This window comes from Ochotona princeps, chromosome 2 (genome assembly GCF_030435755.1).
Source record: "Ochotona princeps isolate mOchPri1 chromosome 2, mOchPri1.hap1, whole genome shotgun sequence".
NCBI classification, from domain to species: Eukaryota; Metazoa; Chordata; class Mammalia; order Lagomorpha; family Ochotonidae; genus Ochotona; species Ochotona princeps.
In genome coordinates, this window is record NC_080833.1 from 134,254,837 (window position 1) to 134,279,949 (window position 25,113).

The window sequence follows — 25,113 nt, forward strand, 5'->3', positions numbered from 1 at the left end:
CTGATGGTGTGTGAAGTTAGTGAGCCAAATGGAGTTGTTCTCCCACAAGAACCACTCACCTGATCCTTCTTCAATATGCCCTTCACCAACATGCAGTGTCTCCTTGATTGAATTAGCTCTCACACCAATATTTGCGTCTAGAGCCTTTGCATTGAGGGCTATCTGAAAACGGCTGTGGCGCTGAAGTTGCCTGTGGATGTGGAGTTGGTGGCATGTGAAACCCGCATGTGGAGCATTCGTTTGTGTGGGATGCTCTACTAGGTTCATTCCTTGATAATGCACTCAAAGGGCACTAAGCATAGAGTGTGAAAACTGAGTTTCCTTGAGAGCTGCTTGGAAGCCTGATGGTGTGTGAAGTTAGTGAGCCAAATGGAGTTGTTCTCCCACAAGAACCACTCGGCTGATCCTTCTTCAATATGCCCTTCACCAACATTCAGTGTTTCCTTGATTGAATTAGCTCTCACACCAATATTTGCGTCTAGAGCCTTTGCATTGAGGGCTATCTGAAAACGGCTGTGGCGCTGAAGTTGCCTGTGGATGTGGAGTTGGTGGCCTGTGAAACGCGCATGTGGAGCATTCGTTTGTGTGGGATGCTCACCAGGCTTCATTTCAGTCTTAGGCACTCAAAGGGCACTAAGCATAGAGTGTGAAAACTGAGTTTCCTTGAGAGCTGCTTGGAAGCTGATGGTGTGTGAAGTTAGTGAGCCAAATGGAGTTGTTCTCCCACAAGAACCACTCGGCTGATCCTTCTTCAATATGCCCTTCACCAACATGCAGTGTTTCCTTGATTGAATTAGCTCTCACACCAGTATTTGCGTCTCGAGCCTTTGCATTGAGGGCTATCTGAAAACGGCTGTGGCGCTGAAGTTGCCTGTGGATTTGGAGTTGGTGGCATGTGAAACCCGCATGTGGAGCATTCGTTTGTGTAGGATGCTCATCAAGCTTCATTTCAGTCCTAGGCACTCAAAGGGCACTAAGCATAGAGTGTGAAAACTGAGATTCCTTGAGAGCTGCTTGGAAACCTGATGGTGTGTGAAGTTAGTGAGCCAAATAGAGTTGTTCTCCCACAAGAACCACTCGGCTGATCCTTCTTCAATATGCCCTTCACCAACATGCAATGTTTCCTTGATTGAATTAGCTCTCACACCAGTATTTGCGTCTAGAGCCTTTGCATTGAGGGCTATCTGAAAACGGCTGTGGCGCTGAAGTTGCCTGTGGATGTGGAATTGGTGGCATGTGAAACCCGCATGTGGAGCATTCGTTTGTGTGGGATGCTCTACCAGGTTCATTCCTTGATAATGCACTCAAAGGGCACTAAGCATAGAGTGTGAAAACTGAGTTTCCTTGAGAGCTGCTTGGAAGCCTGATGGTGTGTGAAGTTAGTGAGCCAAATGGAGTTGTTCTCCCACAAGAACCACTCGGCTGATCCTTCTTCAATATGCCCTTCACCAACATGCAGTGTTTCCTTGATTGAATTAGCTCTCACACCAATATTTGCGTCTAGAGCCTTTGCATTGAGGGCTATCTGAAAACGGCTGTGGCGCTGAAGTTGCCTGTGGATTTGGAGTTGGTGGCATATAAAACCCGCATGTGGAGCATTCCTTTGTGTGGGATGCTCTACCAGGTTCACTGCTAGATAATGCACTCAAATGGCACTAAGCATAGAGTGTGAAAACTGAGTTTCCTTGAGAGGTGCTTGGAAGCCTGATGGTGTGTGAAGTTAGTGAGCCAAATGGAGTTGTTCTCCCACAAGAACCACTCGGCTGATCCTTCTTCAATATGCCCTTCACCAACATGCAGTGTTTCCTTGATTGAATTAACTCTCACACCAGTATTTGCGTCTAGAGCCTTTGCATTGAGGGCTATCTGAAAACGGCTGTGGCGCTGAAGTTGCCTGTGAATGTGGAGTTGGTGGCATGTGAAACCCGCATGTGGAGCATTCGTTTGTGTGGGATGCTCACCAAGCTTCATTTCAGTCCTAGGCACTGAAAGGGCACTAAGCATAGAGTGTGAAAACTGAGTTTCCTTGAGAGCTGCTTGGAAACCTGATGGTGTGTGAAGTTAGTGAGCCAAATGGAGTTGTTCTCCCACAAGAACCACTCGGCTGATCCTTCTTCAATATGCCCTTCACCAACATGCAGTGTCTCCTTGATTGAATTAGCTCTCACACCAATATTTGCGTCTAGAGCCTTTGCATTGAGGGCTATCTGAAAACGGCTGTGGCGCTGAAGTTGCCTGAAAATGTGGAGTTGGTGGCATGTGAAACCCGCATGTGGAGCATTCGTTTGTGTGGGATGCTCTACCAGGTTCATTCCTTGATAATGCACTCAAAGGGCGCTAAGCATAGAGTGTGAAAACTGAGTTTCCTTGAGAGCTGCTTGGAAGCCTGATGGTGTGTGAAGTTAGTGAGCCAAATGGGGTTGTTCTCCCACAAGAACCACTCGGCTGATCCTTCTTCAATATGCCCTTCACCAACATGCAGTGTTTCCTTGATTGAATTAGCTCTCACACCAATATTTGCGTCTAGAGCCTTTGCATTGAGGGCTATCTGAAAACGGCTGTGGCGCTGAAGTTGCCTGTGGATTTGGAGTTGGTGGCATGTGAAACCCGCATGTGGAGCATTCGTTTGTGTAGGATGCTCACCAAGCTTCATTTCAGTCCTAGGCACTCAAAGGGCACTAAGCATAGAGTGTGAAAACTGAGTTTCCTTGAGAGGTGCTTGGAAGCCTGATGGTGTGTGAAGTTAGTGAGCCAAATGGAGTTGTTCTCCCACAAGAACCACTCGGCTGATCCTTCTTCAATATGCCCTTCACCAACATGCAGTGTTTCCTTGATTGAATTAGCACTCACACCAGTATTTGCGTCTAGAGCCTTTGCATTGAGGGCTATCTGAAAACGGCTGTGGCGCTGAAGTTGCCTGTGAATGTGGAGTTGGTGGCATGTGAAACCCGCATGTGGGGCATTCGTTTGTGTGGGATGCTCACCAAGCTTCATTTCAGTCCTAGGCACTCAAAGGGCACTAAGCATAGAGTGTGAAAACTGAGTTTCCTTGAGAGCTGCTTGGAAGCCTGATGGTGTGTGAAGTTAGTGAGCCAAATGGAGTTGTTCTCCCACAAGAACCACTCGGCTGATCCTTCTTCAATATGCCCTTCACCAACATGCAGTGTCTCCTTGATTGAATTAGCTCTCACACCAGTATTTGCGTCTAGAGCCTTTGCATTGAGGGCTATCTGAAAACGGCTGTGGCGCTGAAGTTGCCTGAAAATGTGGAGTTGGTGGCATGTGAAACCCGCATGTGGAGCATTCGTTTGTGTGGGATGCTCTACCAGGTTCACTCCTAGATAATGCACTCAAAGGGCACTAAGCATAGAGTGTGAAAACTGAGTTTCCTTGAGAGCTGCTTGGAAGCCTGATGGTGTGTGAAGTTAGTGAGCCAAATGGAGTTGTTCTCCCACAAGAACCACTCGGCTGATCCTTCTTCAATATGCCCTTCACCAACATGCAGTGTTTCCTTGATTGAATTAGCTCTCACACCAGTATTTGCGTCTAGAGCCTTTGCATTGAGGGCTATCTGAAAACGGCTGTGGCGCTGAAGTTGCTTGTGAATGTGGAGTTGGTGGCATGTGAAACCCGCATGTGGAGCATTCGTTTGTGTAGGATGCTCACCAAGCTTCATTTCAGTCCTAGGCACTCAAAGGGCACTAAGCATAGAGTGTGAAAACTGAGTTTCCTTGAGAGCTGCTTGGAAACCTGATGGTGTGTGAAGATAGTGAGCCAAATGGAGTTGTTCTCCCACAAGAACCACTCGGCTGATCCTTCTTCAATATGCCCTTCACCAACATGCAGTGTTTCCTTGATTGAATTAGCTCTCACACCAATATTTGCGTCTAGAGCCTTTGCATTGAGGGCTATCTGAAAACGGCTGTGGCGCTGAAGTTGCCTGTGGATTTGGAGTTGGTGGCATATGAAACCCGCATGTGGAGCATTCGTTTGTGTGGGATGCTCTACCAGGTTCATTCCTTGATAATGCACTCAAAGGGCACTGAGCATAGAGTGTGAAAAGAGTTTCCTTGAGAGCTGCTTGGAAGCCTGATGGTGTGTGAAGTTAGTGAGCCAAATGGAGTTGTTCTCCCACAAGAACCACTCAGCTGATCCTTCTTCAATATGCCCTTCACCAACATGCAGTGTTTCCTTGATTGAATTAGCTCTCACACCAGTATTTGCGTCCAGAGCCTTTGCATTGAGGGCTATCTGAAAACGGCTGTGGCGCTGTAAGTTGCCTGTGAATGTGGAGTTGGTGGCATGTGAAACCCGCATGTGGAGCATTCGTTTGTGTGGGATGCTCTACCAGGTTCATTCCTAGATAATGCACTCAAAGGGCACTAAGCATAGAGTGTGGAAACTGAGTTTCCTTGAGAGCTGCTTGGAAGCCTGATGGTGTGTGAAGTTAGTGAGCCAAATGGAGTTGTTCTCCCACAAGAACCACTCGGCTGATCCTTCTTCAATATGCCCTTCACCAACATGCAGTGTTTCCTTGATTGAATTAACTCTCACACCAGTATTTGCGTCTAGAGCCTTTGCATTGAGGGCTATCTGAAAACGGCTGTGGCGCTGAAGTTGCCTGTGAATGTGGAGTTGGTGGCATGTGAAACCCGCATGTGGAGCATTCGTTTGTGTGGGATGCTCACCAAGCTTCATTTCAGTCCTAGGCACTCAAAGGGCACTAAGTATAGAGTGTGAAAACTGAGTTTCCTTGAGAGCTGCTTGGAAACCTGATGGTGTGTGAAGTTAGTGAGCCAAATGGAGTTGTTCTCCCACAAGAACCACTAACCTGATCCTTCTTCAATATGCCCTTCACCAACATGCAGTGTCTCCTTGATTGAATTAGCTCTGACACCAGTATTTGCTTCTAGAGCCTTTGCATTGAGGGCTATCTGAAAATGGCTGTGGCGCTGAAGTTGCCTGTGGATGTGGAATTGGTGGCATGTGAAACCCGCATGTGGAGCATTCGTTTGTGTGGGATGCTCTACCAGGTTCATTCCTTGATAATGCACTCAAAGGGCACTAAGCATAGAGTGTGAAAACTGAGGTTCCTTGAGAGCTGCTTGGAAGCCTGATGGTGTGTGAAGTTAGTGAGCCAAATGGAGTTGTTCTCCCACAAGAACTACTCACCTGATCCTTCTTCAATATGCCCTTCACCAACATGCAGTGTTTCCTTGATTGAATTAGCTCTCACACCAGTATTTGCGTCCAGAGCCTTTGCATTGAGGGCTATCTGAAAACGGCTGTGGCGCTGAAGTTGCCTGTGAATGTGGAGTTGGTGGCATGTGAAACCCGCATGTGGAGCATTCGTTTGTGTGGGATGCTCTACCAGGTTCATTCCTAGATAATGCACTCAAAGGGCACTAAGTATAGAGTGTGAAAACTGAGTTTCCTTGAGAGGTGCTTGGAAGCCTGATGGTGTGTGAAGTTAGTGAGCCAAATGGAGTTGTTCTCCCACAAGAACCACTTGGCTGATCCTTCTTCAATATGCCCTTCACCAACATGCAGTGTTTCCTTGATTGAATTAACTCTCACACCAGTATTTGCGTCTAGAGCCTTTGCATTGAGGGCTATCTGAAAACGGCTGTGGCGCTGAAGTTGCCTGTGAATGTGGAGTTGGTGGCATGTGAAACCCGCATGTGGAGCATTCGTTTGTGTGGGATGCTCACCAAGCTTCCTTTCAGTCCTAGGCACTCAAAGGGCACTAAGCATAGAGTGTGAAAACTGAGTTTCCTTGAGAGCTGCTTGGAAACCTGATGGTGTGTGAAGTTAGTGAGCCAAATGGAGTTGTTCTCCCACAAGAACCACTCGGCTGATCCTTCTTCAATATGCCCTTCACCAACATGCAGTGTCTCCTTGATTGAATTAGCTCTCACACCAATATTTGCGTCTAGAGCCTTTGCATTGAGGGCTATCTGAAAACGGCTGTGGCGCTGAAGTTGCCTGTGGATGTGGAGTTGGTGGCATGTGAAACCCGCATGTGGAGCATTCGTTTGTGTTGGATGCTCTACCAGGTTCACTCCTAGATAATGCACTCAAAGGGCACTAAGCATAGAGTGTGAAAACTGAGTTTCCTTGAGAGGTGCTTGGAAGCCTGATGGTGTGTGAAGTTAGTGAGCCAAATGGAGTTGTTCTCCCACAAGAACCACTCGGCTGATCCTTCTTCAATATGCCCTTCACCAACATGCAGTGTTTCCTTGATTGAATTAGCTCTCACACCAGTATTTGCGTCTAGAGCCTTTGCATTGAGGGCTATCTGAAAACGGCTGTGGCGCTGAAGTTGCCTGTGGATTTGGAGTTGGTGGCATGTGAAACCCGCATGTGGAGCATTCGTTTGTGTAGGATGCTCACCAAGCTTCATTTCAGTCCTAGGCACTCAAAGGGCACTAAGCATAGAGTGTGAAAACTGAGATTCCTTGAGAGCTGCTTGGAAACCTGATGGTGTGTGAAGTTAGTGAGCCAAATAGAGTTGTTCTCCCACAAGAACCACTCGGCTGATCCTTCTTCAATATGCCCTTCACCAACATGCAGTGTTTCCTTGATTGAATTAGCTCTCACACCAGTATTTGCGTCTAGAGCCTTTGCATTGAGGGCTATCTGAAAACAGCTGTGGCGCTGAAGTTGCCTGTGGATTTGGAGTTGGTGGCCTGTGAAACGCGCATGTGGAGCATTCGTTTGTGTGGGATGCTCACCAAGCTTCATTTCAGTCCTAGGCACTCAAAGGGCACTAAGCATAGAGTGTGAAAACTGAGTTTCCTTGAGAGCTGCTTGGAAGCCTGATGGTGTGTGAAGTTAGTGAGCCAAATGGAGTTGTTCTCCCACAAGAACCACTCGGCTGATCCTTCTTCAATATGCCCTTCACCAACATGCAGTGTTTCCTTGATTGAATTAACTCTCACACCAATATTTGTGTCTAGAGCCTTTGCATTGAGGGCTATCTGAAAATGGCTGTGGCGCTGAAGTTGCCTGTGGATTTGGAGTTGGTGGCATATGAAACCCGCATGTGGAGCATTCGTTTGTGTGGGATGCTCTACCAGGTTCATTCCTTGATAATGCACTCAAAGGGCACTAAGCATAGAGTGTGAAAAGAGTTTCCTTGAGAGGTGCTTGGAAGCCTGATGGTGTGTGAAGTTAGTGAGCCAAATGGAGTTGTTCTCCCACAAGAACCACTCACCTGATCCTTCTTCAATATGCCCTTCACCAACATGCAGTGTTTCCTTGATTGAATTAGCTCTCACACCAGTATTTGCGTCCAGAGCCTTTGCATTGAGGGCTATCTGAAAATGGCTGTGGCGCTGAAGTTGCCTGTGAATGTGGAGTTGGTGGCATGTGAAACCCGCATGTGGAGCATTCGTTTGTGTGGGATGCTCTACCAGGTTCATTCCTAGATAATGCACTCAAAGGGCACTAAGTATAGAGTGTGAAAACTGAGTTTCCTTGAGAGCTGCTTGGAAGCCTGATGGTGTGTGAAGTTAGTGAGCCAAATGGAGTTGTTCTCCCACAAGAACCACTCGGCTGATCCTTCTTCAATATGCCCTTCACCAACATGCAGTGTTTCCTTGATTGAATTAACTCTCACACCAGTATTTGCGTCTAGAGCCTTTGCATTGAGGGCTATCTGAAAACGGCTGTGGCGCTGAAGTTGCCTGTGAATGTGGAGTTGGTGGCATGTGAAACCCGCATGTGGAGCATTCGTTTGTGTGGGATGCTCACCAAGCTTCATTTCAGTCCTAGGCACTCAAAGGGCACTAAGCATAGAGTGTGAAAACTGAGTTTCCTTGAGAGCTGCTTGGAAACCTGATGGTGTGTGAAGTTAGTGAGCCAAATGGAGTTGTTCTCCCACAAGAACCACTCGGCTGATCCTTCTTCAATATGCCCTTCACCAACATGCAGTGTCTCCTTGATTGAATTAGCTCTCACACCAATATTTGCGTCTAGAGCCTTTGCATTGAGGGCTATCTGAAAACGGCTGTGGCGCTGAAGTTGCCTGAAAATGTGGAGTTGGTGGCATGTGAAACCCGCATGTGGAGCATTCGTTTGTGTGGGATGCTCACCAAGCTTCATTTCAGTCCTAGGCACTCAAAGGGCACTAAGCATAGAGTGTGAAAACTGAGTTTCCTTGAGAGCTGCTTGGAAACCTGATGGTGTGTGAAGTTAGTGAGCCAAATGGAGTTGTTCTCCCACAAGAACCACTCGGCTGATCCTTCTTCAATATGCCCTTCACCAACATGCAGTGTCTCCTTGATTGAATTAGCTCTCACACCAGTATTTGCGTCTAGAGCCTTTGCATTGAGGGCTATCTGAAAACGGCTGTGGCGCTGAAGTTGCCTGTGAATTTGGGGTTGGTGGCATGTGAAACCCGCATGTGGAGCATTCGTTTGTGTGGGATGCTCTACCAGGTTCACTCCTAGCTAATGCACTCAAAGGGCACTAAGCATAGAGTGTGAAAACTGAGCTTCCTTGAGAGGTGCTTGGAAGCCTGATGGTGTGTGAAGTTAGTGAGCCAAATGGAGTTGTTCTCCCACAAGAACCACTCGGCTGATCCTTCTTCGATATGCCCTTCACCAACATGCAGTGTTTCCTTGATTGAATTAACTCTCACACCAGTATTTGCGTCTAGAGCCTTTGCATTGAGGGCTATCTGAAAACGGCTGTGGCGCTGAAGTTGCCTGTGAATGTGGAGTTGGTGGCATGTGAAACCCGCATGTGGAGCATTCGTTTGTGTGGGATGCTCACCAAGCTTCATTTCAGTCCTAGGCACTCAAAGGGCACTAAGTATAGAGTGTGAAAACTGAGTTTCCTTGAGAGCTGCTTGGAAACCTGATGGTGTGTGAAGTTAGTGAGCCAAATGGAGTTGTTCTCCCACAAGAACCACTCGGCTGATCCTTCTTCAATATGCCCTTCACCAACATGCAGTGTTTCCTTGATTGAATTAGCTCTCACACCAATATTTGCGTCTAGAGCCTTTGCATTGAGGGCTATCTGAAAACGGCTGTGGCGCTGAAGTTGCCTATGGATGTGGAGTTGGTGGCCTGTGAAACGCGCATGTGGAGCATTCGTTTGTGTGGGATGCTCACCAAGCTTCATTTCAGTCCTAGGCACTCAAAGGGCACTAAGCATATAGTGTGAAAACTGAGTTTCCTTGAGAGCTGCTTGGAAACCTGATGGTGTGTGAAGTTAGTGAGCCAAATGGAGTTGTTCTCCCACAAGAACCACTCGGCTGATCCTTCTTCGATATGCCCTTCACCAACATGCAGTGTCTCCTTGATTGAATTAGCTCTCACACCAATATTTGCGTCTAGAGCCTTTGCATTGAGGGCTATCTGAAAACGGCTGTGGCGCTGAAGTTGCCTGTGGATTTGGAGTTGGTGGCATGTGAAACCCGCATGTGGAGCATTCGTTTGTGTGGGATGCTCTACCAGGTTCACTCCTAGATAATGCACTCAAAGGGCACTAAGCATAGAGTGTGAAAACTGAGTTTCCTTGAGAGCTGCTTGGAAGCCTGATGGTGTGTGAAGTTAGTGAGCCAAATGGAGTTGTTCTCCCACAAGAACCACTCGGCTGATCCTTCTTCAATATGCCCTTCACCAACATGCAGTGTTTCCTTGATTGAATTAGCTCTCACACCAGTATTTGCGTCTAGAGCCTTTGCATTGAGGGCTATCTGAAAATGGCTGTGGCGCTGAAGTTGCCTGTGGATTTGGAGTTGGTGGCATGTGAAACCCGCATGTGGAGCATTCGTTTGTGTAGGATGCTCACCAAGCTTCATTTCAGTCCTAGGCACTCAAAGGGCACTAAGCATAGAGTGTGAAAACTGAGATTCCTTGAGAGCTGCTTGGAAACCTGATGGTGTGTGAAGTTAGTGAGCCAAATGGAGTTGTTCTCCCACAAGAAACACTCGGCGGATCCTTCTTCAATATGCCCTTCACCAACATGCAGTGTTTCCTTGATTGAAGTAGCTCTCACACCAGTATTTGCGTCTAGAGCCTTTGCATTGAGGGCTATCTGAAAACGGCTGTGGCGCTGAAGTTGCCTGTGGCTGTGGAGTTGGTGGCATGTGAAACCCGCATGTGGAGCATTCGTTTGTGTGGGATGCTCTACCAGGTTCATTCCTTGATAATGCACTCTAAGTGCACTAAGCATAGAGTGTGAAAACTGAGTTTCCTTGAGAGCTGCTTGGAAGCCTGATGGTGTGTGAAGTTAGTGAGCCAAATGGAGTTGTTCTCCCACAAGAACCACTCGGCTGATCCTTCTTCAATATGCCCTTCACCAACATGCAGTGTTTCCTTGATTGAATTAGCTCTCACACCAATATTTGCGTCTAGAGCCTTTGCATTGAGGGCTATCTGAAAACGGCTGTGGCGCTGAAGTTGCCTGTGGATTTGGAGTTGGTGGCATATGAAACCCGCATGTGGAGCATTCGTTTGTGTGGGATGCTCTACCAGGTTCATTCCTTGATAATGAACTCAAAGGGCACTAAGCATAGAGTGTGAAAAGAGTTTCCTTGAGAGCTGCTTGGAAGCCTGATGGTGTGTGAAGTTAGTGAGCCAAATGGAGTTGTTCTCCCACAAGAACCACTCAGCAGATCCTTCTTCAATATGCCCTTCACCAACATGCAGTGTTTCCTTGATTGAATTAACTCTCACACCAGTATTTGCGTCTAGAGCCTTTGCATTGAGGGCTATCTGAAAACGGCTGTGGCGCTGAAGTTGCCTGTGAATGTGGAGTTGGTGGCATGTGAAACCCGCATGTGGAGCATTCGTTTGTGTGGGATGCTCACCAAGCTTCATTTCAGTCCTAGGCACTCAAAGGGCACTAAGCATAGAGTGTGAAAACTGAGTTTCCTTGAGAGCTGCTTGGAAACCTGATGGTGTGTGAAGTTAGTGAGCCAAATGGAGTTGTTCTCCCACAAGAACCACTCGGCTGATCCTTCTTCAATATGCCCTTCACCAACATGCAGTGTTTCCTTGATTGAATTAGCTCTCACACCAATATTTGCGTCTAGAGCCTTTGCATTGAGGGCTATCTGAAAACGGCTGTGGCGCTGAAGTTGCCTGTGAATGTGGAGTTGGTGGCATGTGAAACCCGCATGTGGAGCATTCGTTTGTGTGGGATGCTCACCAAGCTTCATTTCAGTCCTAGGCACTCAAAGGGCACTAAGCATAGAGTGTGAAAACTGAGTTTCCTTGAGAGCTGCTTGGAAACCTGATGGTGTGTGAAGTTAGTGAGCCAAATGGAGTTGTTCTCCCACAAGAACCACTCGGCTGATCCTTCTTCAATATGCCCTTCACCAACATGCAGTGTCTCCTTGATTGAATTAGCTCTCACACCAGTATTTGCGTCTAGAGCCTTTGCATTGAGGGCTATCTGAAAACGGCTGTGGCGCTGAAGTTGCCTGTGAATTTGGGGTTGGTGGCATGTGAAACCCGCATGTGGAGCATTCGTTTGTGTGGGATGCTCTACCAGGTTCACTCCTAGCTAATGCACTCAAAGGGCACTAAGCATAGAGTGTGAAAACTGAGCTTCCTTGAGAGGTGCTTGGAAGCCTGATGGTGTGTGAAGTTAGTGAGCCAAATGGAGTTGTTCTCCCACAAGAACCACTCGGCTGATCCTTCTTCGATATGCCCTTCACCAACATGCAGTGTCTCCTTGATTGAATTAGCTCTCACACCAATATTTGCGTCTAGAGCCTTTGCATTGAGGGCTATCTGAAAACGGCTGTGGCGCTGAAGTTGCCTGAAAATGTGGAGTTGGTGGCATATGAAACCCGCATGTGGAGCATTCGTTTGTGTGGGATGCTCTACCAGGTTCACTCCTAGATAATGCACTCAAAGGGCACTAAGCATAGAGTGTGAAAACTGAGTTTCCTTGAGAGCTGCTTGGAAGCCTGATGGTGTGTGAAGTTAGTGAGCCAAATGGAGTTGTTCTCCCACAAGAACCACTCGGCTGATCCTTCTTCAATATGCCCTTCACCAACATGCAGTGTTTCCTTGATTGAATTAGCTCTCACACCAGTATTTGCGTCTTAGAGCCTTTGCATTGAGGGCTATCTGAAAATGGCTGTGGCGCTGAAGTTGCCTGTGGATTTGGAGTTGGTGGCATGTGAAACCCGCATGTGGAGCATTCGTTTGTGTAGGATGCTCACCAAGCTTCATTTCAGTCCTAGGCACTCAAAGGGCACTAAGCATAGAGTGTGAAAACTGAGATTCCTTGAGAGCTGCTTGGAAACCTGATGGTGTGTGAAGTTAGTGAGCCAAATAGAGTTGTTCTCCCACAAGAAACACTCGGCTGATCCTTCTTCAATATGCCCTTCACCAACATGCAGTGTTTCCTTGATTGAAGTAGCTCTCACACCAGTATTTGCGTCTAGAGCCTTTGCATTGAGGGCTATCTGAAAACGGCTGTGGCGCTGAAGTTGCCTGTGGATTTGGAGTTGGTGGCATATGAAACCCGCATGTGGAGCATTCGTTTGTGTGGGATGCTCTACCAGGTTCATTCCTTGATAATGCACTCAAAGGGCACTAAGCATAGAGTGTGAAAAGAGTTTCCTTGAGAGCTGCTTGGAAGCCTGATGGTGTGTGAAGTTAGTGAGCCAAATGGAGTTGTTCTCCCACAAGAACCACTCAGCAGATCCTTCTTCCATATGCCCTTCACCAACATGCAGTGTTTCCTTGATTGAATTAACTCTCACACCAGTATTTGCATCTAGAGCCTTTGCATTGAGGGCTATCTGAAAACGGCTGTGGGCTGTGGCGCTGAAGTTGCCTGTGAATGTGGAGTTGGTGGCATGTGAAACCCGCATGTGGAGCATTCGTTTGTGTGGGATGCTCACCAAGCTTCATTTCAGTCCTAGGCACTCAAAGGGCAGTAAGCATAGAGTGTGAAAACTGAGTTTCCTTGAGAGCTGCTTGGAAACTTGATGGTGTGTGAAGTTAGTGAGCCAAATGGAGTTGTTCTCCCACAAGAACCACTCGGCTGATCCTTCTTCAATATGCCCTTCACCAACATGCAGTGTCTCCTTGATTGAATTAGCTCTCACACCAATATTTGCGTCTAGAGCCTTTGCATTGAGGGCTATCTGAAAACGGCTGTGGCGCTGAAGTTGCCTGTGGATTTGGAGTTGGTGGCATGTGAAACCCGCATGTGGAGCATTCGTTTGTGTGGGATGCTCTACCAGGTTCACTCCTAGATAATGCACTCAAAGGGCACTAAGCATAGAGTGTGAAAACTGAGTTTCCTTGAGAGCTGCTTGGAAGCCTGATGGTGTGTGAAGTTAGTGAGCCAAATGGAGTTGTTCTCCCACAAGAACCACTCGGCTGATCCTTCTTCAATATGCCCTTCACCAACATGCAGTGTTTCCTTGAATGAATTAACTCTCACACCAGTATTTGCGTCTAGAGCCTTTGCATTGAGGGCTATCTGAAAACGGCTGTGGCGCTGAAGTTGCCTGTGGATTTGGAGTTGGTGGCATGTGAAACCCGCATGTGGAGCATTCGTTTGTGTAGGATGCTCATCAAGCTTCATTTCAGTCCTAGGCACTCAAAGGGCACTAAGCATAGAGTGTGAAAACTGAGATTCCTTGAGAGCTGCTTGGAAACCTGATGGTGTGTGAAGTTAGTGAGCCAAATGGAGTTGTTCTCCCACAAGAACAACTCGGCTGATCCTTCTTCAATATGCCCTTCACCAACATGCAGTGTTTCCTTGATTGAATTAGCTCTCACACCAATATTTGCGTCTAGAGCCTTTGCATTGAGGGCTATCTGAAAACGGCTGTGGCGCTGAAGTTGCCTGTGGATTTGGAGTTGGTGGCATATGAAACCCGCATGTGGAGCATTCGTTTGTGTGGGATGCTCTACCAGGTTCATTCCTTGATAATGCACTCAAAGGGCACTAAGCATAGAGTGTGAAAAGAGTTTCCTTGAGAGCTGCTTGGAAGCCTGATGGTGTGTGAAGTTAGTGAGCCAAATGGAGTTGTTCTCCCACAAGAACCACTCACCTGATCCTTCTTCAATATGCCCTTCACCAACATGCAGTGTTTCCTTGATTGAATTAGCTCTCACACCAGTATTTGCGTCCAGAGCCTTTGCATTGAGGGCTATCTGAAAACGGCTGTGGCGCTGAAGTTGCCTGTGAATGTGGAGTTGGTGGCATGTGAAACCCGCATGTGGAGCATTCGTTTGTGTGGGATGCTCTACCAGGTTCATTCCTAGATAATGCACTCAAAGGGCACTAAGCATAGAGTGTGAAAACTGAGTTTCCTTGAGAGCTGCTTGGAAGCCTGATGGTGTGTGAAGTTAGTGAGCCAAATGGAGTTGTTCTCCCACAAGAACCACTCGGCTGATCCTTCTTCAATATGCCCTTCACCAACATGCAGTGTTTCCTTGATTCAATTAGCTCTCACACCAGTATTTGCGTCTAGAGCCTTTGCATTGAGGGCTATCTGAAAACGGCTGTGGCGCTGAAGTTGCCTGTGAATGTGGAGTTGGTGGCATGTGAAACCCGCATGTGGAGCATTCGTTTGTGTGGGATGCTCACCAAGCTTCATTTCAGTCCTAGGCACTCAAAGGTCACTAAGCATAGAGTGTGAAAACTGAGTTTCCTTGAGAGCTGCTTGGAAACCTGATGGTGTGTGAAGTTAGTGAGCCAAATGGAGTTGTTCTCCCACAAGAACCACTCGGCTGATCCTTCTTCAATATGCCCTTCACCAACATGCAGTGTTTCCTTGATTGAATTAGCTCTCACACCAATATTTGCGTCTAGAGCCTTTGCATTGAGGGCTATCTGAAAACGGCTGTGGCGCTGAAGTTGCCTGTGAACGTGGAGTTGGTGGCATGTGAAACCCGCATGTGGAGCATTCGTTTGTGTGGGATGCTCACCAAGCTTCATTTCAGTCCTAGGCACTCAAAGTGCACTAAGCATAGAGTGTGAAAACTGAGTTTCCTTGAGAGCTGCTTGGAAGCCTGATGGTGTGTGAAGTTAGTGAGCCAAATGGAGTTGTTCTCCCACAAGAACCACTTGGCTGATCCTTCTCCAATATGCCCTTCACCAACATGCAGTGTTTCCTTGATTGAATTAGCTCTCACACCAGTATTTGCGTCTAGAGCCTTTGCATTGAGGGCTATCTGAAAACGGCTGTGGCGCTGAAGTTGCCTGTGGATTTGGAGTTGGTGGCATGTGAAACCCGCATGTGGAGCATTCGTTTGTGTAGGATACTCACCAAGCTTCATTTCAGTCCTAGGCACTCAAAGGGCACTAAGCATAGAGAGTGAAAACTGAGTTTCCTTTAGAGCTGCTTGGAAGCCTGATGGTGTGTGAAGTTAGTGAGCCAGATGGAGTTGTTCTCCCACAAGAACCACTCGGCTGATCCTTCTTCAATATGCCCTTCACCAACATGCAGTGTTTCCTTGATTGAATTAACTCTCACACCAGTATTTGCATCTAGAGCCTTTGCATTGAGGGCTATCTGAAAACGGCTGTTTCGCTGAAGTTGCCTGTGGATGTGGAATTGGTGGCATGTGAAAGCCACATGTGGAGCATTCATTTGTGTGGGATGCTCTACCAGGTTCATTCCTAGATAATGCACTCAAAGGGCACAAAGGATAGAGTGTGAAAACTGAGTTTCCTTGAGAGCTGCTTGGAAGCCTGATGGTTTGTGAAGTTAGTGAGCCAGATGGAGTTGTTCTCCCACAAGAACCACTCGGCTGATCCTTCTTCAATATGCCCTTCACCAACATGCAGTGTTTCCTTGATTGAATTAGCTCTCACACCAATATTTGCGTCTAGAGCCTTTGCATTGAGGGCTATCTGAAAACGGCTGTGGCGCTGAAGTTGCCTGAGAACGTGGAGTTGGTGGCATGTGAAACCCGCATGTGGAGCATTCGTTTGTGTGGGATGCTCACCAAGCTTCATTTCAGTCCTAGGCACTCAAAGTGCACTAAGCATAGAGTGTGAAAACTGAGTTTCCTTGAGAGCTGCTTGGAAACCTGATGGTGTGTGAAGTTAGTGAGCCAAATGGAGTTGTTCTCCCACAAGAACCACTCGGCTGATCCTTCTTCAATATGCCCTTCACCAACATGCAGTGTTTCCTTGATTGAATTAGCTCTCACACCAATATTTGTGTCTAGAGCCTTTGCATTGAGGGCTATCTGAAAACGGCTGTGGCGCTGAAGTTGCCTGAGAACGTGGAGTTGGTGGCATGTGAAACCCGCATGTGGAGCATTCGTTTCTGTGGGATGCTCACCAAGCTTCATTTCAGTCCTAGGCACTCAAAGTGCACTAAGCATAGAGTGTGAAAAGTGAGTTTCCTTGAGAGCTGCTTGGAAGCCTGATGGTGTGTGAAGTTAGTGAGCCAAATGGAGTTGTTCTCCCACAAGAACCACTTGGCTGATCCTTCTCCAATATGCCCTTCACCAACATGCAGTGTTTCCTTGATTGAATTAGCTCTCACACCAGTATTTGCGTCTAGAGCCTTTGCATTGAGGGCTATCTGAAAACGGCTGTGGCGCTGAAGTTGCCTGTGGATTTGGAGTTGGTGGCATGTGAAACCCGCATGTGGAGCATTCGTTTGTGTAGGATACTCACCAAGCTTCATTTCAGTCCTAGGCACTCAAAGGGCACTAAGCATAGAGAGTGAAAACTGAGTTTCCTTTAGAGCTGCTTGGAAGCCTGATGGTGTGTGAAGTTAGTGAGCCAGATGAGTTGTTCTCCCACAAGAACCACTCGGCTGATCCTTCTTCAATATGCCCTTCACCAACATGCAGTGTTTCCTTGATTGAATTAACTCTCACACCAGTATTTGCATCTAGAGCCTTTGCATTGAGGGCTATCTGAAAACGGCTGTTTCGCTGAAGTTGCCTGTGGATGTGGAGTTGGTGGCATGTGAAAGCCACATGTGGAGCATTCATTTGTGTGGGATGCTCTACCAGGTTCATTCCTAGATAATGCACTCAAAGGGCATAAAGGATAGAGTGTGAAAACTGAGTTTCCTTGAGAGCTGCTTGGAAGCCTGATGGTTTGTGAAGTTAGTGAGCCAGATGGAGTTGTTCTCCCACAAGAACCACTCGGCTGATCCTTCTTCAATATGCCCTTCACCAACATGCAGTGTTTCCTTGATTGAATTAGCTCTCACACCAATATTTGCGTCTAGAGCCTTTGCATTGAGGGCTATCTGAAAACGGCTGTGGCGCTGAAGTTGCCTGAGAACGTGGAGTTGGTGGCATGTGAAACCCGCATGTGGAGCATTCGTTTGTGTGGGATGCTCACCAAGCTTCATTTCAGTCCTAGGCACTCAAAGTGCACTAAGCATAGAGTGTGAAAACTGAGTTTCCTTGAGAGCTGCATGGAAGCCTGATGGTGTGTGAAGTTAGTGAGCCAAATGGAGTTGTTCTCCCACAAGAACCACTTGGCTGATCCTTCTTCAATATGCCCTTCACCAACATGCAGTGTTTCCTTGATTGAATTAGCTCTCACACCAGTATTTGCGTCTAGAGCCTTTGCATTGAGGGCTATCTGAAAACGGCTGTGGCGCTGAAGTTGCCTGTGGATTTGGAGTTGGTGGCATGTGAAACCCGCATGTGGAGCATTCGTTTGTGTAGGATACTCACCAAGCTTCATTTCAGTCCTAGGCACTCAAAGGGCACTAAGCATAGAGTGTGAAAAGAGTTTCCTTGAGAGCTGCTTGGAAGCCTGATGGTGTGTGAAGTTAGTGAGCCAGATGGAGTTGTTCTCCCACAAGAAACACTCGGCTGATCCTTCTTCAATATGCCCTTCACCAACATGCAGTGTTTCCTTGATTGAATTAACTCTCACACCAGTATTTGCATCTAGAGCCTTTGCATTGAGGGCTATCTGAAAACGGCTGTTTCGCTGAAGTTGCCTGTGGATGTGGAGTTGGTGGCATGTGAAAGCCACATGTGGAGCATTCGTTTGTGTGGGATGCTCTACCAGGTTCATTCCTAGATAATGCACTCAAAGGGCACAAAGGATAGAGTGTGAAACTGAGTTTCCTTGAGAGCTGCTTGGAAGCCTGATGGTGTGTGAAGTTAGTGAGCCAAATGGAGTTGTTCTCCCACAACAACCACTCGGCTGATCCTTCTTCAATATGCCCTTCACCAACATGCAGTGTTTCCTTGATTGAATTAGCTTTCACACCAATATTTGCGTCTAGAGCCTTTGCATTGAGGGCTATCTGAAAACGGCTGTGGCGCTGAAGTTGCCTGTGAATGTGGAGTTGGTGGCATGTGAAACCCGCATGTGGAGCATTCGCGTGTGTGGGATGCGCACCAAGCTTCATTTCAGTCCTAGGCACTCAAAGGGCACAAAGGATAGAGTGTGAAAACTGAGTTTCCTTGAGAGCTGCTTGGAAGCCTGATGGTGTTTGAAGTTAGTGAGCCTAATGGAGTTGTTCTCCCACAAGAACCTCTTTGCTGATCCTTCTTCAATATGCCCTTCACCAACATGCAGTGTTTCCTTGATTGAATTAGCTCTCACACCAATATTTGCGTCTAGAGCCTTTGCATTGAGGGCTATCTGAAAACGGCTGTGGCGCTGAAGTTGCCTGTGAATGTGGAGTTGGAGGCATGTGAAACCCGCATGTGGAGCATTCGTTTGTGTGGGATGCTCTACCAGGTACATTCCTTGATAATGCACTCAAAGGGCACTAAGCATAGAGTGTGAAAAGAGTTTCCTTGAGAGCTGCTTGGAAGCCTGATGGTGTGTGAAGTTAGTGAGCCAGATGGAGTTGTTCTCCCACAAGAACCACTCAGCTGATCCTTCTTCAATATGCCCTTCACCAACATGCAGTGTTTCCTTGATTGAATTAACTCTCACACCAATATTTGCGTCTAGAGCCTTTGCATTGAGGGCTATCTGAAAACGGCTGTGGCGCTGAAGTTGCCTGTGGATGTGGAGTTGGTGGCCTGTGAAACGCGCATGTGGAGCATTCGTTTGTGTGGGATGCTCACCAAGCTTCATTTCAGTCCTAGGCACTCAAAGGGCACTAAGCATAGAGTGTGAAAACTGAGTTTCCTTGAGAGCTGCTTGGAAGCCTGATGGTGTGTGAAGTTAGTGAGCCAGATGGAGTTGTTCTCCCACAAGAACCACTCGGCTGATCCTTCTTCAATATGCCCTTCACCACATGCAGTGTTTCCTTGATTGAATTAGCTCTCACACCAATATTTGCGTCTAGAGCCTTTGCATTGAGGGCTATCTGAAAACGGCTGTGGCGCTGAAGTTGCCTGTGAATGTGGAGTTGGTGGCATGTGAAACCCGCATGTGGAGCATTCGCTTGTGTGGGATGCTCACCAAGCTTCATTTCAGTCCTAGGCACTCAAAGGGCACTAAGCATAGAGTGTGAAAACTGAGTTTCCTTGAGAGCTGCCTGGAAGCCTGATGGTGTGTGAAGTTAGTGAGCCAAATGGAGTTGTTCTCCCACAAGAACCACTCGGCTGATCCTTCTTCAATATGCCCTTCACCAACATTCAGTGTTTCCTTGATTGAATTAGCTCTCACACCAGTATTTGCATATAGAGCCTTTGCATTGAGGGCTATCTGAAAACGGCTGTGGCGCTGAAGTTGCCTGTGGATGTGGAGTTGGTGGCATGTGAAACCCGCATGTGGAGCATTCGTTTGTGTGGGATGCTCTACCAGGTTCACTCCTAGATAATGCACTCAAAGGGCCCTAAGCATAGAGTGTGAAAACTGAGTTTCCTTGAGAGCTGCTTGGAAGCCTGATGGTGTTTGAAGTTAGTGAGCCAAATAGAGTTGTTCTCCCACAAGAACCACTCGGCTGATCCTTCTTCAATATGCCCTTCACCAACATGCAGTGTTTCCTTGATTGAATTAGCTCTCACACCAGTATTTGCGTCTAGAGCCTTTGCATTGAGGGCTATCTGAAAACGGCTGTGGCGCTGAAGTTGCCTGTGAATGTGGAGTTGGAGGCATGTGAAACCCGCATGTGGAGCATTCGTTTGTGTGGGATGCTCTACCAGCTTCATTCCTTGATAATGCCCTCAAAGGTCACTAAGCATAGAGTGTGAAAACTGAGTTTCCTTGAGAGCTGCTTGGAAGCCTGATGGTGTGTGAAGTTAGTGAGCCAAATGGAGTTGTTCTCCCACAAGAACCACTCGGCTGATCCTTCTTCAATATGCCCTTCACCAACATGCAGTGTTTCCTTGATTGAATTAACTCTCACACCAATATTTGCGTCTAGAGCCTTTGCATTGAGGGCTATCTGAAAACGGCTGTGGCGCTGAAGTTGCCTGTGAATGTGGAGTTGGTGGCATGTGAAACCGGCATGTGGAGCATTCGTTTGTGTGGGATGCTCTACCAGGTTCATTCCTAGATAATGCCCTCAAAGGGCACTAAGCATAGAGTGTGAAAACTGAGTTTCCTTGAGAGCTGCTTGGAAGCCTGATGGTGTGTGAAGTTAGTGAGCCAAATGGAGTTGTTCTCCCACAAGAACCACTTGGCTGATCCTTCTTCAATATGCCCTTCACCAACATGCAGTGTTTCCTTGATTGAATTAACTCTCACACCAGTATTTGCGTCTAGAGCCTTTGCATTGAGGGCTATCTGAAAACGGCTGTGGCGCTGAAGTTGCCTGTGGATGTGGAGTTGGTGGCATGTGAAACCCGCATGTGGAGCATTCGTTTGTGTGGGATGCTCACCAAGCTTCATTTCAGTCCTAGGCACTCAAAGGGCACTAAGCATAGAGTGTGAAAACTGAGTTTCCTTGAGAGCTGCTTGGAAGCCTGATGGTGTGTGAAGTTAGTGAGCCAAATGGAGTTGTTCTCCCACAAGAACCACTCGGCTGATCCTTCTTCAATATGCCCTTCACCAACATGCAGTGTTTCCTTGATTGAATTAGCTCTCACACCAATATTTGCGTCTAGAGCCTTTGCATTGAGGGCTATCTGAAAACGGTTGTGGCGCTGAAGTTGCCTGTGGATGTGGAGTTGGTGGCCTGTGAAACGCGCATGTGGAGCATTCGTTTGTGTGGGATGCTCACCAAGCTTCATTTCAGTCCTAGGCACTCAAAGGGCACTAAGCATAGAGTGTGTAAACTGAGTTTCCTTGAGAGCTGCTTGGAAGCCTGATGGTGTGTGAAGTTAGTGAGCCAAATGGAGTTGTTTTCCCACAAGAACCACTCGGCTGATCCTTCTTCAATATGCCCTTCACCAACATGCAGTGTTTCCTTGATTGAATTAGCTCTCACACCAATATTTGCGTCTAGAGCCTTTGCATTGAGGGCTATCTGAAAATGGCTGTGGCGCTGAAGTTGCCTGTGGATGTGGAGTTGGTGGCATGTGAAATCCGCATGTGGAGCATTCGTTTGTGTGGGATGCTCTACCAGGTTCATTCCTAGATAATGCACTCAAAGGGCACTAAGCATAGAGTGTGAAAACTGAAAGTAAGTTTCCTTGAGAGCTGCTTGGAAGCCTGATGGTGTGTGAAGTTAGTGAGCCAGATGGAGTTGTTCTCCCACAAGAACCACTCGGCTGATCCTTCTTCAATATGCCCTTCACCAACATGCAGTGTTTCCTTGATTGAATTAGCTCTCACACCAGTATTTGCGTCTAGAGCCTTTGCATTGAGGGCTATCTGAAAACGGCTGTGGCGCTGAAGTTGCCTGTGGATGTGGAGTTGGTGGCATGTGAAATCCGCATGTGGAGCATTCGTTTGTGTGGGATGCTCTACCAGGTTCATTCCTAGATAATGCACTCAAAGGGCACAAAGGATAGAGTGTGAAAACTGAGTTTCCTTGAGAGCTGCTTGGAAGCTTGATGGTGTGTGAAGTTAGTGAGCCAGATGGAGTTGTTTTGCCACAAGAACCACTCGGCTGATCCTTCTTCAATATGCCCTTCACCAACATGCAGTGTTTCCTTGATTGAATTAGCTCTCACACCAATATTTGCGTCTAGAGCCTTTGCATTGAGGGCTATCTGAAAACGGGTGTGGCGCTGAAGTTGCCTGTGGATGTGGAGTTGGTGGCATGTGAAACGCGCATGTGGAGCATTCGTTTGTGTGGGATGCGCACCAAGCTTCATTTCAGTCCTAGGCACTCAAAGGGCACTAAGCATAGAGTGTGAAAACTGAGTTTCCTTGAGAGCTGCTTGGAAGCCTGATGGTGTGTGAAGTTAGTGAGCCAAATGGAGTTGTTCTCCAGAAGAACCACTCGGCTGATCCTTCTTCAATATGCCCTTCACCAACATGCAGTGTTTCCTTGATTGAATTAGCTCTCACACCAATATTTGCGTCTAGAGCCTTTGCATTGAGGGCTATCTGAAAACGGCTGTGGCGCTGAAGTTGCCTGTGAATGTGGAGTTGGAGGCATGTGAAACCCGCATGTGGAGCATTCGTTTGTGTGGGATGCTCTACCAGGTTCATTCCTTGATAATGCACTCAAAGGGCACTAAGCATAGAGTGTGAAAACTGAGTTTCCTTGAGAGCTGCTTGGAAGCCTGATGGTGTGTGAAGTTAGTGAGCCAGATGGAGTTGTTCTCCCACAAGAACCACTCAGCTGATCCTTCTTCAATATGCCCTTCACCAACATGCAGTGTTTCCTTGATTGAATTAACTCTCACACCAATATTTGCGTCTAGAGCCTTTGCATTGAGGGCTATCTGAAAACGGTTGTTTCGCTGAAGTTGCCTGTGGATGTGGAGTTGGTGGCATGTGAAACCCGCATGTGGAGCATTCGTTTGTGTGGGATGCTCACCAAGCTTCATTTCAGTCCTAGGCACTCAAAGGGCACTAAGCATAGAGTGTGAAAACTGAGTTTCCTTGAGAGCTGCTTGGAAGCCTGATGGTGTGTGAAGTTAGTGAGCCAAATGGAGTTGTTCTCCCACAAGAACCACTCGGCTGATCCTTCTTCAATATGCCCTTCACCAACATTCAGTGTTTCCTTGAATGAATTAGCTCTCACACCAATATTTGCGTCTAGAGCCTTTGCATTGAGGGCTATCTGAAAACGGCTGTGGCGCTGAAGTTGCCTGTGGATGTGGAGTTGGTGGCATGTGAAACCCGCATGTGGAGCATTCGTTTGTGTGGGATGCTCACCAAGCTTCATTTCAGTCCTAGGCACTCAAAGTGCACTAAGCATAGAGTGTGAAAACTGAGTTTCCTTGAGAGCTGCTTGGAAGCCTGATGGTGTGTGAAGTTAGTGAGCCAAATGGAGTTGTTCTCCCACAAGAACCACTTGGCTGATCCTTCTTCAATATGCCCTTCACCAACATGCAGTGTTTCCTTGATTGAATTAGCTCTCACACCAGTATTTGCGTCTAGAGCCTTTGCATTGAGGGCTATCTGAAAACGGCTGTGGCGCTGAAGTTGCCTGTGAATGTGGAGTTGGTGGCATGTGAAACCGGCATGTGGAGCATTCGTTTGTGTGGGATGCTCTACCAGGTTCATTCCTAGATAATGCACTCAAAGGGCCCTAAGCATAGAGTGTGAAAACTGAGTTTCCTTGAGAGCTGCTTGGAAGCCTGATGGTGTTTGAAGTTAGTGAGCCAAATGGAGTTGTTCTCCCACAAGAACCTCTTTGCTGATCCTTCTTCAATATGCCCTTCACCAACATGCAGTGTTTCCTTGATTGAATTAGCTCTCACACCAATATTTGCGTCTAGAGCCTTTGCATTGAGGGCTATCTGAAAACGGCTGTGGCGCTGAAGTTGCCTGTGAATGTGGAGTTGGAGGCATGTGAAACCCGCATGTGGAGCATTCGTTTGTGTGGGATGCTCTACCAGGTTCATTCCTTGATAATGCACTCAAAGAGCACTAAGCATAGAGTGTGAAAACTGAGTTTCCTTGAGAGCTGCTTGGAAGCCTGATGGTGTGTGAAGTTAGTGAGCCAGATGGAGTTGTTCTCCCACAAGAACCACTCAGCTGATCCTTCTTCAATATGCCCTTCACCAACATGCAGTGTTTCCTTGATTGAATTAACTCTCACACCAATATTTGCGTCTAGAGCCTTTGCATTGAGGGCTATCTGAAAACGGCTGTGGCGCTGAAGTCGCCTGTGGATTTGGAGTTGGTGGCATGTGAAACCCGCATGTGGAGCATTCGTTTGTGTAGGATACTCACCAAGCTTCATTTCAGTCCTAGGCACTCAAAGGGCACTAAGCATAGAGTGTGAAAACTGAGTTTCCTTGAGAGCTGCTTGGAAACCTGATGGTGTGTGAAGTTAGTGAGCCAAATAGAGTTGTTCTCCCACAAGAACCACTCGGCTGATCCTGCTTCAATATGCCCTTCACCAACATGCAGTGTTTCCTTGATTGAATTATCTCTCACACCAGTATTTGCGTCTAGAGCCTTTGCATTGAGGGCTATCTGAAAACGGCTGTGGCGCTGAAGTTGCCTGTGAATGTGGAGTTGGTGGCATGTGAAACCGGCATGTGGAGCATTCGTTTGTGTGGGATGCTCTACCAGGTTCATTCCTAGATAATGCACTCAAAGGGCCCTAAGCATAGAGTGTGAAAACTGAGTTTCCTTGAGAGCTGCTTGGAAGCCTGATGGTGTTTGAAGTTAGTGAGCCTAATGGAGTTGTTCTCCCACAAGAACCTCTTTGCTGATCCTTCTTCAATATGCCCTTCACCAACATGCAGTGTTTCCTTGATTGAATTCGCTCTCACACCAATATTTGCGTCTAGAGCCTTTGCATTGAGGGCTATCTGAAAACGGCTGTGGCGCTGAAGTTGCCTGTGAATGTGGAGTTGGAGGCATGTGAAACCCGCATGTGGAGCATTCGTTTGTGTGGGATGCTCACCAAGCTTCATTTCAGTCCTAGGCACTCAAAGGGCCCTAAGCATAGAGTGGGAAAACTGAGTTTCCTTGAGAGCTGCTTGGAAGCCTGATGGTGTGTGAAGTTAGTGAGCCAAATGGAGTTGTTCTCCCACAAGAACCACTCGGCTGATCCTTCTTCAATATGCCCTTCACCAACATGCAGTGTTTCCTTGATTGAATTAACTCTCACACCAGTATTTGCGTCTAGAGCCTTTGCATTGAGGGCTATCTGAAAACGGCTGTTTCGCTGAAGTTGCCTGTGAATGTGGAGTTGGTGGCATGTGAAACCGG